General features: G+C 37.7%; 1 protein-coding gene across 1 annotated transcript in view; it reads left to right on the top strand.

The window, feature by feature from the left end:
- The first annotated feature begins 14671 nt into the window (after positions 1-14671).
- The window catches only part of MAN1A1 (mannosidase alpha class 1A member 1), a 172780-nt gene continuing 172294 nt past the window's right edge, over positions 14672-15157 (top strand). The window contains exon 1 of the mRNA XM_024929141.5: positions 14672-14907. The gene's annotated coding sequence lies outside the window, so the exon portion shown is untranslated. The remainder of the gene's footprint in view (positions 14908-15157) is intronic.

The raw sequence follows: 15157 nt of genomic DNA, 5'->3' as shown, positions 1-15157 counted from the left end.
CATGCCACTGTACTACCAAAGATGAATCCTAATCCTGTCTTCATTTATGTCCTTCTTACTTAAATTTACAATCCCTGGCAGCAGTGTCTAATTGATGAGGTGACACACCCAACCCTTGGCTTCTATGATTATAGGGAGAGAGAGCATCTGACACCTTCATGTCAGTAGCAGGAAATGAAGCATTCTTATTTCCTAGACTATATTCACTGGGGAATGCTTCCAAATAGAGAGCACAGCATACAACAACATGGTTAAATATTAGACAGTCAGAAATAAAATGGCAAGCGTATACCACAACATTCACTCATATCCTTCTTCTCAAAATTACACTGCCCAAAAGATTGTTCCTCCTAATGTAATATAGGTATTATTTGTACAGGTTGAGCATTCTTCATCCAAAAATCTAAAATCCGAAATGCTCCAAAATTCAAAACTTTTTGAGTACCAACATGATGGTACAAGCAGAAAATTTTACACCCAAAAGTGGAAAATTTGACCTCATGAGACTGGTCATAGTCAAAACACATATACAAAATTACTTAAAGTATTATATAAAATTACCTTAAGCCTATGTATATAAGGTGTATATGAAACATAAATGAATTTCATGTTTAGACTTGGTTGTCATACCCAAGATATCTCATTATGTACATGCAAATATCCAAAATCCAAAAAAATCCAAAATCTGAAGCACTTCTGGTCCCAAGCATTTTGGATAAGGGATATTACAAAAGTATATTCCTTTTCCAAATGAAGGTAATCACAAATCGCATCAGTTACTCTATTTAGTCACAAATCTATAGTCTCCAGATTATATCCTTTCTCCCTCTAGTTTCATTGTGATATGTATTCTGTAGTCTAAACAATAAATTTTAGAATTAACCTCCACTAATAAAAGATATATATTTTATTCTACTATAGAGTATACAGAAAAGAACTCTGTTCACCAGACTTGGTTTTTGGATAGTAAAATCAAACATGGCCTTAATGGAAATGTTCTATTTCAGCCCCAAGAATTCTATGATCCATTACTCCCTGTTAGAGATTTCTGTAGTCATCCCATTTCATACACTGCTGCCATTATGGTGACCAGGCCCACCATTTATTCCTCCAGTGATAAGTGACTCACCTGGCTTCTCCCCTCTCAGGGACTCACTATTCCTACTGAAATCAAGAAATTGATTTCTATTTCAGCTTCTCGAACAACCTGCAAAGAACAACCAGTACAACCCTTTTGAAATATGTCAGAGCTTTGAATACAATGTATATCTCAAAAGCCCTAACGAATGGAATGTTTTCTGGGCCTGCTTTAGGGATACATTTTTGGATGGGTGGCAGGACACTTATGATAAATCAAATCCAAGATTTCAATCTCCCACTTATTTTAATAATCTTCTTCATGTTATTCTAAGGCATTTGTGACACCTGAAGTCCAGATGTAAGTTCAAGTTAGTGTTAACCAGCCCAGCTTCTATTACATGGCATCAGGAATCCCTAGTAAGTGAACTCATTTTGATAAGTTCAGACTAATCTAAAACTTTTCTCCATCTCTGGTCATATACCCTAAAATTCTATTCTTACATGAGTATATGTGATTGCTACTGATATAAACTGGGGGAGTCCTACAATCTTTTGATGTCTAAGCCTTCTCCTGGGTTTTACTTTATAATTGTTGTCCTGAGGCTGCCTGGGTTTCTAACTCTAGATATAAATTGCAAATCATTCTATTACCTTCTAGCAGCATAACCACCTCATTTAAGGAAATAGTAGTCACATGTTGATTCTGTGAGCCTATGTATCCTTCTAATATCCTTCTAATAAATTCCTTTTTTTTTTGCTGAAGGAAACCAGTATTGTTTTCTGTTATATTTGCAATCAAAAGCATCTTAACTGAAAGAATTTGGAATCAGGAAGTAGGGTGTTACATAAAGCCATGAAAGTGTCCTTAATATTTTGGGAAGATGATGTAGAAGTATATTTCATAAAATGACTAAATGGTAATTAAATTATCTTCCTTGGTCACCTGAGCTCAACTGCCCAACAGGATATAAAGCTCTAGGAGACAATGTTGCCACCACCAGTGAAGAATTCAAACAATTCAGTGACTATCAGTAGAAGTCAGTGTTTTTGATGGCATTAGTAATCTTAAAGAAAGAGATTATCAAATTCAAATACATAAATTTTTGTCTCACGGTATGAACTAAAACCTAGGAACTTTTAGTTACTGGGCTAACAGCACCTCCGACCTTGCAAACCAAAACCAAAACCAGACATTCACCACTCCCAATATTAATCCACTTTTGGGCTGCCACATTTGAATATTAATCTATCTAGTTCTCACATGAAAATAACAGTTGATTGTGAAAGAGTGATTCCAAAAGAATTTGGATGAGGGCACAGGGAAAGACCCCTTCCAAATAAGCTCCCTTATAACAATCTCCACTTTTCTGAATGACCAGGCTTGAAAAATAGACAAAAACTGAGGTCACTTTGGAGGTCCTACAACCACAGAGGACCATAAACATGTTCTAAGAGAAACAGGGGTGTTGGAAGGAGGAGCATCTAAGAAAAGAGGCAGATGTCTATTAGAGATATGTTGAAATTGAGATATTTTGAGACATACAGAAAAAGAAGTAGGTACCTGGACATACAGACCTCAAACTCCAAGTCTGAAACAGGAATACTAATTTGAAAATATCTTGTATATACATACTCACTAAAGCAATGGGTTTGAACGGCATGAGTTAGGAAGCCAGTGAAAATTGAGAAATTCCAGGACTGAACCTTAAGGAAATGCCTACATTTAAAGGCCAGGAAGAAGAATCCATCTGAAACAAAATAATTGACCAGAGATGTTGAAACCAAGAGACTGTGTCTTGCAGAAATCAAGGGAAGACTGTTTCAAAAAGCAGGGAGAGATAAGCGTTGTTGAATGCTACTGCAACGTGAAGTCAAAGGAAGATTTAAAAATACCTCAGGAATTCACAACATGAGGGGCATTGGTGACTTTCATTATTGCTATTTTAATGGAGTGGTAGGACCAGAAGCCAGACTGGAGTAGGTTGGGCAGTGAGTGAGTGGTGACGAATTGTAGACAGCTGGTATCATTAACAACCACTTGGAGAAATGTGGCTGTGAAGAGGGAGAAGGACAGGGCAGTACCTGAAAGAAAAGAAAGTCTTTTGGTTCTGTTTTGTCTAGTTGAAGAAATTGTATTGTTTTAAAGTCAAAAGGGCGAATATAAAAGGCAAAATTGAATATACATGAACAAAAAATGGATAAAAATAGTATGATGTTACAGAGAAAATGAGAGGTTTTGAAGTCCAACGCATGGGTGGTAGAGTTAGCCTCAGCCAGGAGAAGGGTATCATCGCTCTATCATAACAACATGTGAGGCTCAGTGCCGAAAAACGTGTTTTGTGTTTGAAATAGAAAAGATGATGGAGTTCCCAAAAGCTAGCTGCTATTTCTCTGTAAAGAAAAGAAGGCATCTGCCGAGATGAAGGTGCTAGAGTAGGGTTTCTCATCTCGGCATACTGACATCGTGGACCAGACAATTCTATACTGTGTGGGAATGTCCTCTGACTTGCAGGATGTTGAGGAGCATCCTTGGCTTTTACCCACTACATTTCAGTGGCACTCCTGCCCACCCCAAACAGTGACAGTCAAAACTGTCTTCAGGTATTGCCAAATGTCACCGAGGGGTAGGAGGCATAATTGCTCCTCCCACCACAACCCCACTCTCTTGTGACAACCACTGGGTTGGAGAGAGTAGAAGGGAATGGAGAAAGTCTGAAAGTGTCTTGTTAAGTGGGAAAGTCAGTCAACCAAATAAACACAAGGGGCTTGCCAGACAGTGTTGAGGATCATTTGAAGTCAGATTTGAAACCTGATGGAATCAATCTGCCATATCGTACTTTTTCTGCTAAGACCTGGGCTGCTAGGGTGCAGGTACTGAAAAAGTTGATGTTTGCTAAAGTTAGAGGGTTGGACCAAAAAAAAAAAAAAATGAAGTAGAAAACGGCTTGAGATACTGGCAAAGCACTTCTTGGAATTATGAACCACAGAATCTAAGTAGGTTGGTGGGCAGAGAGGACAGTTAAGAAAAAGATCTTTTAAAGAGGAATACTGAGGTAACTTTAGGAGCTAGAAATGAAATTTTGGCCAAACATCTTAGAGATACACACACACACACACACACACACAAACTTATTTCAAAAACAGCTTATGCTTCCCTTCCTCGTGTACTAAATGAAGAAAATTAGAATATAAACAAGTATGTGTTCTGTTTACTTTGCATCCTAATTACAACTCATTGTTATAGCATTGTTTATCAATAACTACTTCTGAAAACTGCTGCAAAGAATTTTATCTTTGCATTTCAGATTTCCGAACCTCTTATTTGCTATAAGCAATATATAAACAGCAAGGTATTTATGAAATGAAAAAGGACTCTGTTTTTACTTAAAGATTGGTCAACTAAAATGTCCTGTATGGCTTCTGTAGGGCAGTGCCCAGAATTAAATCTTTATCTCTTTGAAAGAATAATAACACTGAAAGGGGAAATTAACAATAAATCTATTTTGAGAAGTGGAAATAATTAATGTGCCAGGTTCTTCTCAGTAGATTTCATATGTGACAGGCAAGACAAAACAACAACAAAAAACAAACAAACATTTTAAATCTAACTAAAAACTTCTAGCCAAGGAGAAAGCAAACCACAACAAAAAGTGGAGAGTAATTACAGCTTTTAATCAACCAAACAAGGTTTGCACAATTTTAATCTACTAAGAAAAACAGCATAGGCACATAGAAGAGCTGATGCTAAGAGAAGTCTGCTTGGACTAGTTCAGATTATTCTCTCTACATTTCTATGGTTTGAAAAAGAAATTGCACCTGAATGGTTTAGCAGTTTTACATCTTCGTGTTTAAATATTTTTGGTTATATATAACTACATATATATATAACCATATATATAACACCACATATATATGGCAGATACAAAATATATATATGGCAGATATAAAATATATTAAATGTGATTATTTCTATGAGGTATGAATAACTGGTTTCTCTTTTTATAATGTCTTTTATTTCCCCAAATCACATTGTAATGATTTGGCATCCAGTAAGAGTAACGAAATAGGTGGTCAGAGTAAACAGAAAACTCCACTGATTAGAAAGAGGAATCAGTGATAATACTTCTTTCATTTACCATTGGTTACTGTTTTTCAAAAATGAGAACATTTAGAGATTTAGCAAAAGCATTACGCATCTCCATCTGCTTTCCATGTCAGGCAAGACAGATACTACTCACTACAAATAATTATTTAAAGGATGGAGGGAGGAGGAGGAAATCCAGAAACAATGTTTATTTGAACATCTTGAAAGACAGCACAATTATGCTGTTTTATAAGACATGTATAACTTATTATTGTAAGAACTTTAAGGTTTTTTTTTCATTTTTTTTTTTGCTGGTCTGTATATTCTAAATTTTATTTATACCTATGTATTATATTTGCTATAAGAATATATAACAATAAAAAGGATAAAAATCCATTTAAAAGAAATATAAGTTAAATGGGGAATACTATATGAAAGCACAATAGAAAAGATCTCAGGATATACTGCTACTAGCTATTGAAGGCATGAAAGATAATGGTTTCTATTTTGATGAGATTAACTAAACATAAAAGAGTCAGTTATAGGTTTTGCTATAAATTTGATAATATCTTATTAAATATTCATGATTTCTCTAGAAAATGGAATAATAGTAAGTTCTTCAAAATATTTTAACTTTTTGAGTTCAGGATCTCCGAGGGAGAGTGAGAAGAAGAGTGAGGGCGAGAGAGAGAGAGAGAAATTTTATCCCTTTGGTCTTCTCAATGATAATTTTACTGTTTTGTTTGTTTGTTTGTTTGTTTTTGAGACAGAGTTTTGCTCTTTTGCCAGGTGGGAGTGAAGTGGCGCGATCTTGGCTCACTGCAACCTCTGTCTCCCGAGTTCAAGCAATTCTCCTGCGTCAGCCTCCCGAGTAGCTGGGATTATAGGCACCAGCCACCAAGCCCGACAATTTTTGTATTTTTAGTAGAGACGGGGTTTCACCATGTTGGCCAGGCTGGTCTCGAACTCCTGACCTCAGGCGATCCACCCACCTTGGCCTCCCAAAGTGCTAGGATTACAGGGTGAGCCACTGTGCCCAGCCTGGAATTTTAATGCTAGGTTCTCCAACAACAATAATATAAAATGTTAACAAACAATATTAGTGTTATTTACATCTTTTTTTTTTTAGACCGTCTTGCTCTTCTCCAGGCAGTACAGTGGCATAATCATAGCTACCTGTAATCTCAAACTCCTGGGCTCAAGCAATCCTTCTACACCAGCTCCCTAAGCCGGGACTACAAGCACATGCCACCATGCCAGCTAACATTTTTATTTTTTGTAGAGACAAGGTCTCACTATGTCGCCTAGGCTGACCTTGAACTTTTGGCCTCAAGTAATCGTCTTGCCTAGGCTCCCAAAATGCTGGGATTACAGGCATGAGCCACTGTTCCCAATGATTTATCTTAATTATTAATAATTGTTATTCCAGCACCTTACAGTTGTACAGCGTTCTGCAGTACACATATATCTATTTTGATCTTCACAACAAATTTTTCAGTTAGGAGTCCCCATTATTTTACAAAGGAATTGAGGCTGTTTAAATTCATAAAACTCATAGCCAGTTTTAAAAATAGATCTTCTGATTCCCAATCCAGCTTTCTTGCCTCTGCATCATTTTGTATAAGTTTCACAGCTGCCGGCCAGGTGCAGTGGCTCACGCCTGTAATCCCAGCACTTTGGAAGGCCGAGGCAAGTGGATCACCTGAGGTCAGGAGTTTAAGACCAGCCTGACCAACATGGTGAAACCCCGTCTCTACGAAAAATACAAAAAATTAGCTGGGCGTGGTGGCAGACACCTGTAATCCTAGCTACTCAGGAGGCTGAGGCAGGAGAATCACTTGAACCCAACAGGCAGAGGTTGCAGTGGGCCGAGATCATGCCATTGCACTCCAGCCTGAACCACAAAAGCAAAACTCTGTCTCAACAACAACAACAAAAAAAGTCACCAACTACAAACAAGTTAAGTTCTCCTGGAAACATCTTGGTCAGTACAGTGCTGTGAGGTACATTTAATAGTAATTTTCCACACATCAAAAGTATGAATGATATTACTTGACTATGTTTTACTTAATAGGAATGAGCATACAGCATAGAAGTGATTCATAACTTTAAAAAATTCCCTTGGTTTGACTACTAAACAAAAATACATATTTCTCAAGCTGAAAAACAATAGCATTTTCTTCTGTGTTTCTGAAAATGGTTCTTGACCTTATCCTCTTAGTACTTTTTGGACTTTAAAATTTAATAATGCTATTTAGTATAATGTCAACTTCATCTAGTTATTTTTATATATTTTTAGTAAGATATTCCATGGTTCTTAAGATTCTTATAAAACAGTTCTGAAAGGAAAACATTATTTTGGTAATAGCTTTATTGAAATATAATTCACATCATAAAAATCAACTGTTTAAGAACAATTCAATACTTTTTTAGTATATCCACAAAGTCATACAGCCATCCCCATAGTAAATTTTAGAACATTTTTATCACCTCCAAAAGAAATCTTATACCGTTATGGTGACCCTCCATCCTCCTATCCCTCCAGCCCAAGGCAACCACTAATCTACTTTCTGTCCCTATAGATTTACCTATTTCAGACATTTTATATAAATATAATTATACCATATGTGGTGTTTTGTAACTGACATCTTTAACTTAGTGTAATGCTTTCAAGGTTCATGCATGTTGTAGTATGTGTCAACATTTCATTCCTTTTTATTGCTGAATAATAATTCTTGTATGGATATACAACATTTGTTCATCCATTTAGTTGATGGACATTTATGTTGTTTCCAGCATTTGGCTATTATAAATAATGCTGTTATGAACATTCATGTACAGATTTGTGTGTGCACATATATTTTCATTTCTCTTGAGTGTATCTAGGAGTGGAATTGTTGGATCATATGGTAACTCTATATTTATCCTTTTGAGGAACTGCCACACTGTTTTCCAAAGCAGCTGCACCATTTTACATTTCTACCAGAGAGAAAAACACTTTTTTTAAGGAGAGAGAAACGATGAAGCTACATACACTTAATAAAACATACTTAATGGCACATTATATATAGCTCTCTAGTAACTGAAGTTACACAAATTTAAATTTCCTTTCTTCTTACAGTAGTTTTTTCTACCCCACGAATACCTATGAAATAAAAAAAAGTAGTCCTAGAATTACTTAAGTAAACTATTTATAATGCTGACTTGCTTTTAACAATACTGAAGTCAATTTCTTGGTGAAGATATACATGAATTTTAATAATAAAAATATAAAACAGGTGGCACTCTGTTAACACTTGATATTTTCATTTCTTGTTGGTTACTGTTAAAGATATGACAGTATTTTCGTGGTAGAATATATCACACAAATTTAGCATTTGGAGAAAACTGGAGAACCTAATGATCTCGATGAATGTTCAAAAACTGTTTATAATCTAGGAGTTAGGCTAAGTATCTCAAACTCATCACATTTTAAGCCCAGTAATTTAGAAACCGTATATGAGATTCTGCCAGTTCCAGCCAATTAAGTCTAATAAATACATGGGTCACTGATTTGAAATTCTTCCCTTCTTTTTTCCGATGGTAATTTCAGTGTGTCTCTCTCTCTCTCCTTCCCCAAATCCAGACCAGTATTAATTACGCCAAATGAAATGACTACAAATCAAACATACAGAAATATAATTTGTCAAGGTACTATCTGCAACACAGATCTGCTTTCACCTTATCCCATAAATGAGTCTATACATTCCAGGAGAATGCTCCAAGTGAACTTAAAAAATAAGTTTAGTGGACAAAGAACCGCAGGCAAGTTTCTATCCATTTACAGGGACCCAAGGCTAAGACAAGGTTCTGTCCTCAAGGACCATATGAAAGACAGAACATGTTGTGCAAACAGTACATTTATTTTGCAATGAAATTGGGAAGCCAAGTGCTGTCGTGTCATAGTTGTAGATAGTTTCTCCAAAATAGGAACAAGCACATGTGGTGGTTTCATTTCACTTTATTTCATGAAAAATAATTATAACTGGGCAGAATGACGTCTCACTATTTTTTTCCCTTTCTGAATTTTTTGTTGTTCTGGAAAAGCATGTGGTTTTTATGGGACAGAGAATGGAGAGAAAAAAAGATTTTCTAAAAGAAAAACTGATTTATTTTAAAAATATATTTAATGTACTAGAAACTGAAAAAGGAAATATTTTATATCTTTCTCTGGCCATGGAAATAAACTTTTCCTTTGTTTCACTTAGTTGAAACAGTATATTCTCCTCAAGTCATACAATTCAAACATTTTATATACAAGGACCCCAGTGGTCATTGTTAGCATTCTTCAGTGCCACCTTTCTGCTCTAAGACCTTGGTTTCCTAATTCTTCACGCACTGAACCATAAGTCTCCTTACTTTGAGACTTTGCCATCACTCACATTTTCTCAAGGCTTTAAGAACTATGAAGAATACTATTCAGTCTTAAAAAAGAAGGAAATTCTGTCATTTGTGATGATGTGGATAGAACTGGAGAACAATGCTAAGTGAAATAAGTCAGGCATGGAAGATACCACATGTTCTCCCTTATATATAGAATCTAAAACAACTGAACTCAGAAGCAGATAACAGAATCATCATTCTACCCTGCGGAGGCTGGGGATGGGGAGATAATGGTCAAAGGATACAAAATCTCAGATGAGAGGAATTTCTGTTTCTAGTTCTATCACACAGCATGGTGAATATAGTTTATGATAGAATACTGTACATTTACAACTGGATGAGAAAGTAATTTTCAAATGTTCTTACCACAAAAGATATTAAGTATTTGAGGTGATGGATATGTTAACTACCTGGATTTAAGTATTCTGCATTATATTCAGAAATCATAACATCACTTTTTACCCTACAAATTTATACAATTATAAATTGCCAATTAACAAGTAGTAGTAGTAGCAGTAGATTAGTTGGTCAACTTTTTGATCCTATAAAGGGTGAAGAAACATTTTAAGACTCTCCAGCTACCAAACCCAACGCTGTTCCTCCCAACCATACTTTCTTCTCCAGTGGATATTATTCAAATAAGGGCTGGGAGTTGAAAAGTGACAACCATATGAAGAGCCACATAATCTAAAATATCCTTCCTGCCATCCTTTCTTGGGTCTTCTTTATAAGAATCCAAGAGACACTGTTATTTCCTCATTCCCAACATTAATTACCCTTTTAAGAGAGGGGAAAAATGGACTTAAATTTCTTAAATGCCTACTGTGCCAGACACATTAGTTACATCATTTAACCTAAGAGGAACAACAAAGTTGCAGATGAAGAATGAGAGGCACAGAATAGGTGACTTCTTGGCCACGGTCACATAGTCAAGCACATGCGCATGCACGTGCTCTACAATAAATTCCTCTCTTATTCAAAACCTTGCCCCGTGACCTCAGGAAAACCTCCCCCTGTTATTTCTTTCAGTCCCTTTGTTAATCAAATCAAAACAAAACCAAAGTAAAAATACCTTAAGGGCAGTAGTTGTGATATTTTTCAAACCAAAAGAAAGCTACACACAGTGAAGGAAAACTATACCTAAGAACTTCCATACACCTTTCTGACCTTGCAAGTTGATTTTAGAATATTTCTGAAACTATCATTATATCTCCTCTTTCAAATAAATCTGTTTGTCCTCAGGCTCCAACATTCATAATAAATAGAACACTTTCTAATTTAATGTTACTTTGATTACCAGCATTGCAACAGTACTTTTTCCAACATGTTATTCTTCCCTAGGGTGAGGTCTTTGCAGTGCAGGCTAGCAACCCAAAGCACCATTTACAACCCTGTTTCTATGAAGAAAAATGCTCTGAAAGTTCCAAAGAGCCAATGCACACAAATACTTGCAGGACACAATGTTTTTAAGTTGGGGACAGTTAATATTTATGAAATGTGTTCAAAACAAAACCGTATCTTTCAACAGGAGCCTGCAGGAACAGAGGGCTCCTGCCCTCACCGCCCCTGGCACCCACGCCCCCTCAAAAAAATGTGATTGGAATTCTATAAAAATAATCTGCCACTCAGGCAGTTCCAAAGTAAATTGAGGAAGAGCAAAAACATGGAATCAGAAATATAACAGTAGACTCCAATTTGCATACCAATAACACTGATAGTTTCCTTTAAAACTCTGGTTAATTTCCACCTTAATATATCTCATGTAAAATTGAGAGTGCCCACTGAAGTATTGAAACTTCAAGATTAATATTCACAATGAATCATTTTTTACGTATTACATTTGGATTTTTTAAAAAATAAGAGCAAAGACCTATTGTGACCTAGAAAATCTCCCATTAAAAGATTTTATCAGAAATCTAACTTGTTGAAGAATTTCAGTCATTATTTACTATACATGTAGATTAAATTCATTTCTTTTACTAGATTAAGTTTTATTTAAAGTAAGAGAACAAAAATCCTCAAAAGGATTCTTCCACAAACTTCTAACTAGTACTGCCTAGAAACTTCCTAAGAAATGTTTTTGCACTTCAATTTTTGAGAACTTATAATTTTATGAAAATATAAATTTATCAGTTTTATAAAAATATTGCCAATTTTTCCTCTGTAACTCTGCTCATAATTATTACTATATTTCATTTTAGGCATGTTAATGTAAAAATTAAATCTATCTTTTGGTAATTTCTCTTGAAAGTAGAAAAATCTAAGCAACAACATTTATTTGGGGATTTCTTTGTAGTGTTTTGTGGTATCACTGATGATCAGGTTTTTAAAAAATTATTTGATTCAAAGATATAATCTTGAAACACAAAAATTTACAAATTATCAAAGAAATACACAAAAACATTAAGTATTGAAAAAGGAAAATGTAAGAATTAAGTTTGCAAGCAAATCTGCAAAAATTACAAGAGAGTTATACTTCAAAAGGACTGGCTGGCCAAATAAAAAAACATAGCAAGTATTTTTTTAAAAATCCCACAAAATTACTAAGGTTCTTAGGTTTACATTAGACCATCCATAATGAGAAACAGCAATTTCAGCACTATCATTGCATTCATAAAGATGGTGACATTACCTTCAGGTAGATGTGGCTAGGGAGTCTTGACTTAGGGGACAAAGTCAAGGTTTCATTACTTGAAGGACAAGAACCAATCACCTTTATTTTTATCTCAGGGTACAAAGTACTTTTTTCAATGGCAGAATGTCAAGTGCTTTGTAGTACTGAAATCAGAGGAAAGTGTCCGATTTTGCTTCTACAAAATGCACAATTTTACTTGTTGACTATTTTCTACTCCTCCCTTACCATGAGCACACAGGGCTTCATGTGATTATTTTAAAGAGGATGCATAATTCGATTGCTATGCCTCTTCAGATACCTTCTTTGTGAATTTTTCAAATTTGCTCTGGCCCAAATATTGGTGTTCCCATATAGTTCTTATCCCACCTAATGTACACAGACACCCTTTAATATGTACCTATAATCAACCACCCATGTTAACTTCTTGTTTAACATATTATCAAAGCCAGGCGGCAAGTATAACCCTGTCATTTAAGAAATACGGAAAATAAGAAAAAAATCTTAAAATAAGCTTCATGATGAACTTAAAAAGAATAGTTACTTTAAAAGATTTAGAAACAACATAGATAAATTTAAAGTTTTTAGGGGAAAAAAATCCTTAAACCCACGTACTAAATTTTTAATATTTCCACTACAGAAGTTAAATGCCCAAACTGATTTGGTATCAAAATTAAAGTGTCAGAAATAGAATTAAGTTATAACTTTTATTTATCACCATTTTAACATATACTTGAAAGTGGAATTTATTGTTTTGCTGGAATACTTAATAACATTAATTTGAAATAAAGCTTCTAAATATTTCTGGGGCTATAATTCCATTCTTAAAACATAATTTTTAAAATAATAAATCATTCCAAAAAAGGATGATCATAAAGAGATTAGCGTTTGGGGTAGTTAACCCAGTTCCTATTTATCTATCCATTCAAGAGGTAACTCAGTTTTAAGGATGTTGTTAGAAACATTATTTCACAGTGATTCAAACCTTTCAGCCTATGCACAACCTACAAATGCATAATCGTTTGAAATAAAAATTGCCTTTCCATCATTAAAGAAAAATCATCCTTGTTTTCTTTTTCAGTCCTTCTGAACTTATTACCCTGCTTGGATATGCTGCACTCTTCTGGACATAGAATTTCATAGCAGGTATCAAAATAACCAAGCCATAAAGCCAGCTTTATCAAACAATAATTTCCTATTAACAAGAACTTTGAGTGTATGACTCATTTTACACAAAACAAGTAGACGACAAATAATGATGGTTAAAATTAATAATTAAATAATTAAATGAAAACTAGTAAGGATTTCTGATTACTTTTCTACTTTCTCATACAGCTTAACACCTGGAAACAACTGTACTGGAGCCACCTTGCCGAAAGGTGCCAGCTGTTTCCTTTGTCTTAAGCACAAACAGAACTAATGTCACATTTCCAGAGAAGGGTAAGGATGAAATAAGGCGACTACAAACCAGCTTTCAGAAATGCGAAGTCAGTCAACGTTTTCCTCTCTGATAACCCCTTATTTGTGGAGCAACAGGGGAATTACAACACATTTTGGAAAATAATTTCTATTGGACCAACTCCTCACTTCGCTGGAAGTAGTCGGATCCAAGACTTAATTTCAACACAGTGTTCGACTTATTGCTTGAAGCTACCGCAGCATAAAACTCGTCTTCGAATGGAAAATTTGACCAACTTCTATGAGGTAAATGAATAGTGAAAGTAGGGGTGGGCGGGAGAGACATACAAGTTTTTTCGGTTTTTTGTTTTTTGGGGGAAGAAAGGGCGCATACGAAAAAAGTCCTAAGCAAGCACAGAACTGTATCTCTTAGGATGTAAAAGGATGTTATACCAGAGAGCTCAAAAGCTCCCAGGGTCACGGCTCCCCTAACCGAGGGACTTGGGGTTTCACTGCTACCAGGCACCCGGGGAACCCCGGCCTTGGATAAAAAGAGGGTAACTGGAGTAAAGCCGTGCTTCTGAACGACCCAGCGCCCAGGACGCCCTGCCAGACCCCGCCTTTCCCGGGACCCCCTCGGGAGCGCCCCCGACCGCCCCGCACGGGTCGGAGGAGGAGGCAGAGAGGTCCCGCGCGGACCCAGGCGCCTCCCGGGCCAGTCGAGGATCAACCACCCCGGGGACCCCTGCCGAGGCCAGCGCAGGATAAACTCCCCGACCCCGAACTCTGCCTGCCGCTTCTCGGCGCTGGGCCTCAGCCACGGGTTCGACCGTCCTCCTCACCGCGGCTCCCGCCTACCTCGCGCCTCCCGGCCCCGCGACCTACCCGCCGCCGGCCGGGCCCCGCCGAGGCTGCGCTTCCCGTAAACTCCCCGCCCCGCGCATCCCCCTCCTCGCCTCGGCCCCGCCCCCGCGGGACCCTGGGCGGCGCGTGATTGGCCCGGCCGCGCCGTCACTCTCCGGCCGCGTCGCCTCCCTCGCTTTCTACCGCCCCAAGACCGGCAGTGAGATTAGTGCTCGCGGGGCCTCGGCGGAGGGTACCGTGCTGCTCTACTCGCTGCCATTCGCCCGCAGGTCGGCGCGCTCGCCCACCTGAGCCGCGCCGGGGCTGCGGGACCGCGGGACAGCGCGCTCAGCCCAGCCTAGGAAAGAAGCAGCAGTCTCAGCGCGGAGATGGGGAGCGGGCGAAGTTGACGAGTCTCCCGCCCACGCTGCGCCCCTCCTGCCCAGAGGTGCGCTGCCCCTCCCCGAGGTTCTCGCGCGCTGCCCTGCCCCCCTCCTGCGCGGGACACCCCTCCCCTACCCACGGGACCTGAAAACTTCACCCCAAGTCCAAAGAGTGGGCTGCGAGGGCGGTGCCCGAAGCTGGACAGGACTCTGCTCAAGGGGAGCGGTCCTGGAGGCTCGCCAGGAGTCGGAGGGCGGAGACCCGCTGGAAACTTTATCATCGCCGTAATTACTACGTTTTACTGTTTCTCTCCC

Source organism: Pan paniscus, chromosome 5 (assembly GCF_029289425.2).
Source record: "Pan paniscus chromosome 5, NHGRI_mPanPan1-v2.0_pri, whole genome shotgun sequence".
Classification (NCBI taxonomy): Eukaryota; Metazoa; Chordata; class Mammalia; order Primates; family Hominidae; genus Pan; species Pan paniscus.
The sequence above is the reverse complement of the archived record's forward strand: the minus strand, read 5'-3'. Positions and strand labels throughout refer to the sequence as shown.